At 47.8% G+C, this 4395-nt stretch overlaps 1 non-coding gene across 1 annotated transcript; it reads right to left on the bottom strand.

Moving 5' to 3' along the window:
- Window positions 1-230: 230 nt before the first annotated feature.
- Window positions 231-303, bottom strand: TRNAN-AUU (transfer RNA asparagine (anticodon AUU)). Its single transcript has one exon. It is a non-coding gene; the product is annotated as a tRNA-Asn (tRNA).
- Window positions 304-4395: the final 4092 nt, after the last annotated feature.

Genomic DNA, 4395 nt, shown 5'->3' with positions numbered 1-4395 from the left:
CCACGGAAGCTCCGAAATTAAATGGTTGTCAGGTATTGTGGAAAACCTTGACTTTTTACGTCACATCTGAGACCTCACAACACGGCTCCCGGATGGGCTCGAACCACCAACCTATTGGTTAACAGCCGAACGTGCTAACCATTGCGCCACGGAAGCCCAAAAATTAAATGGTCGTCAAGTATTGTGGAAAAACTTTGGCTTTCTACGTTACATTTGAGATCAAACAACACCGCTCCCGGATGGGCTCGAACCACCAACCTATTGGTTAATAGCCGAACGCGCTAACCATTGAGCCACGGAAGCTCAGAAATTAAATGGTTGTCAGCTATTGTGGAAAAACTTTAGCTTTCTACGTTACATTTGAGACCCCACAACACCTTTCCCGGGTGGGCTCGAACCACCAACCTTTCGATTAACAGCTGAACGCGCTAACCATAGCGCCACGGGAGCCCAAAAATTAAATGCTCGTCAGGTATTGTGTAAAAACCTTGACTTTTAACGTCACATCTGAGACCTCACAACACCGCTCCCGGATGGGCTTGAACCACCAACCTATTGGTTAACAGCCGAACGCGCTAACCATTGCGCCACGGAAGCCCAAAAGTTAAATGCTCGTCAGGTATTATGTAAAAACCTTGACTTTTTACGTCACATCTGAGACCTCACAACACCGCTCCCGGATGGGGTCGAACCACCAACCTATTGGTTAACAGCCGAACGCGCTAACCATTGCGCCACGGAAGCCCAAAAATTAAATGGTCGTCATTTATTGTGCAAAAACTTTGGCTTTCTACGTTACATTTCAGATCCCACAACACCGCTCCCGGGTGGGCTCGAACCACCAAGCTATTGGTTAACAGCCGAACGCGCTAACCATTGAGCCACGGAAGCTCCGAAATTAAATGGTTGTCAGGTATTGTGGAAAACCTTGACTTTTTACGTCACATCTGAGACCTCACAACACGGCTCCCGGATGGGCTCGAACCACCAACCTATTGGTTAACAGCCGAACGTGCTAACCATTGCGCCACGGAAGCCCAAAAATTAAATGGTCGTCAAGTATTGTGGAAAAACTTTGGCTTTCTACGTTACATTTGAGATCACACAACACCGCTCCCGGATGGGCTCGAACCACCAACCTATTGGTTAACAGCCGAACGCGCTAATCATTGAGCCACGGAAGCTCAGAAATTAAATGGTTGTCAGCTATTGTGGAAAAACTTTAGCTTTCTACGTTACATTTGAGACCCCACAACACCTTTCCCGGGTGGGCTCGAACCACCAACCTTTCGATTAACAGCTGAACGCGCTAACCATAACGCCACGGGAGCCCAAAAATTAAATGCTCGTCAGGTATTGTGTAAAAACCTTGACTTTTAACGTCACATCTGAGACCTCACAACACCGCTCCCGGATGGGCTCGAACCACCAACCTATTGGTTAACAGCCGAACGCGCTAACCATTGCGCCACGGAAGCCCAAAAGTTAAATGCTCGTCAGGTATTATGTAAAAACCTTGACTTTTTACGCCACATCTGAGACCTCACAACACCGCTCCCGGATGGGGTCGAACCACCAACCTATTGGTTAACAGCCGAACGCGCTAACCATTGAGCCACGGAAGCTCAGAAATTAAATGGTTGTCAGCTATTGTGGAAAAACTTTAGCTTTCTACGTTACATTTGAGACCCCACAACACCTTTCCCGGGTGGGCTCGAACCACCAACCTTTCGATTAACAGCTGAACGCGCTAACCATAACGCCACGGGAGCCCAAAAGTTAAATGCTCGTCAGGTATTGTGTAAAAACCTTGACTTTTAACGTCACATCTGAGACCTCACAACACCGCTCCCGGATGGGCTCGAACCACCAACCTATAGGTTAACAGCCGAACGCGCTAAACATTGCGCCACGGAAGCCCAAAAGTTAAATGCTCGTCAGGTATTGTGTAAAAACCTTGACTTTTAACGTCACATCTGAGACCTCACAACACCGCTCCCGGATGGGGTCGAACCACCAACCTATTGGTTAACAGCCGAACGCGCTAACCATTGCGCCACGGAAGCCAAAAAATTAAATGGTCGTCATTTATTGTGCAAAAACTTTGGCTTTCTACGTTACATTTGAGATCACACAACACCGCTCCCGGATGGGCTCGAACCACCAACCTATTGGTTAACAGCCGAACGCGCTAACCATTGAGCCACGGAAGCTCAGAAATTAAATGGTTGTCAGCTATTGTGGAAAAACTTTAGCTTTCTACGTTACATTTGAGACCCCACAACACCTTTCCCGGGTGGGCTCGAACCACCAACCTTTCGATTAACAGCTGAACGTGCTAACCATTGCGCCACGGGAGCCCAAAAATTAAATGCTCGTCAGGTATTGTGTAAAAACCTTGACTTTTTACGTCACATCTGAGACCTCACAACACCGCTCCCGGATGGGCTCGAACCACCAACCTATTGGTTAACAGCCGAACGCGCTAAACATAGCGCCACGGAAGCCCAAAAGTTAAATGCTCGTCAGGTATTGTGTAAAAACCTTGACTTTTTACGTCACATCTGAGACCTCACAACACCGCTCCCGGATGGGGTCGAACCACCAACCTATTGGTTAACAGCCGAACGCGCTAACCATTGCGCCACGGAAGCCCAAAAATTAAATGGTCGTCATTTATTGTGCAAAAACTTAGGCTTTCTACGTTACATTTGAGATCACACAACACCGCTCCCGGATGGGCTCGAACCACCAACCTATTGGTTACAGCCGAACGCGCTAACCATTGAGCCACGGAAGCTCAGAAATTAAATGGTTGTCAGCTATTGTGGAAAAACTTTAGCTTTCTACGTTACATTTGAGACCCCACAACACCTTTCCCGGGTGGGCTCGAACCACCAACCTTTCGATTAACAGCTGAACGCGCTAACCATAACGCCACGGGAGCCCAAAAATTAAATGCTCGTCAGGTATTGTGTAAAAACCTTGACTTTTAACGTCACATCTGAGACCTCACAACACCGCTCCCGGATGGGCTCGAACCACCAACCTATTGGTTAACAGCGGAACGCGCTAACCATTGCGCCACGGAAGCCAAAAAATTAAATGGTCGTCATTTATTGTGCAAAAACTTTGGCTTTCTACGTTACATTTGAGATCACACAACACCGCTCCCGGATGGGCTCGAACCACCAACCTATTGGTTAACAGCCGAACGCGCTAACCATTGAGCCACGGAAGCTCAGAAATTAAATGGTTGTCAGCTATTGTGGAAAAACTTTAGCTTTCTACGTTACATTTGAGACCCCACAACACCTTTCCCGGGTGGGCTCGAACCACCAACCTTTCGATTAACAGCTGAACGTGCTAACCATTGAGCCACGGGAGCCCAAAAATTAAATGCTCGTCAGGTATTGTGTAAAAACCTTGACTTTTTACGTCACATCTGAGACCTCACAACACCGCTCCCGGATGGGCTCGAACCACCAACCTATTGGTTAACAGCCGAACGCGCTAAACATAGCGCCACGGAAGCCCAAAAGTTAAATGCTCGTCAGGTATTGTGTAAAAACCTTGACTTTTTACGTCACATCTGAGACCTCACAACACCGCTCCCGGATGGGGTCGAACCACCAACCTATTGGTTAACAGCCGAACGCGCTAACCATTGCGCCACGGAAGCCCAAAAATTAAATGGTCGTCATTTATTGTGCAAAAACTTAGGCTTTCTACGTTACATTTGAGATCACACAACACCGCTCCCGGATGGGCTCGAACCACCAACCTATTGGTTAACAGCCGAACGCGCTAACCATTGAGCCACGGAAGCTCAGAAATTAAATGGTTGTCAGCTCTTGTGGAAAAACTTTAGCTTTCTACGTTACATTTGAGACCCCACAACACCTTTCCCGGGTGGGCTCGAACCACCAACCTTTCGATTAACAGCTGAACGCGCTAACCATAACGCCACGGGAGCCCAAAAATTAAATGCTCGTCAGGTATTGTGTAAAAACCTTGACTTTTAACGTCACATCTGAGACCTCACAACACCGCTCCCGGATGGGCTCGAACCACCAACCTATTGGTTAACAGCCGAACGCGCTAACCATTGCGCCACGGAAGCCCAAAAGTTAAATGCTCGTCAGGTATTATGTAAAAACCTTGACTTTTTACGCCACATCTGAGACCTCACAACACCGCTCCCGGATGGGGTCGAACCACCAACCTATTGGTTAACAGCCGAACGCGCTAACCATTGAGCCACGGAAGCTCAGAAATTAAATGGTTGTCAGCTATTGTGGAAAAACTTTAGCTTTCTACGTTACATTTGAGACCCCACAACACCTTTCCCGGGTGGGCTCGAACCACCAACCTTTCGATTAACAGCTGAACGCG

This window comes from Phalangium opilio, unplaced genomic scaffold (assembly GCF_054372755.1).
Source record: "Phalangium opilio isolate 3A_F unplaced genomic scaffold, DU_Popi_V2 ptg001675l_1, whole genome shotgun sequence".
Classification (NCBI taxonomy): domain Eukaryota; kingdom Metazoa; phylum Arthropoda; class Arachnida; order Opiliones; family Phalangiidae; genus Phalangium; species Phalangium opilio.
The sequence above is the reverse complement of the archived record's forward strand: the minus strand, read 5'-3'. Positions and strand labels throughout refer to the sequence as shown.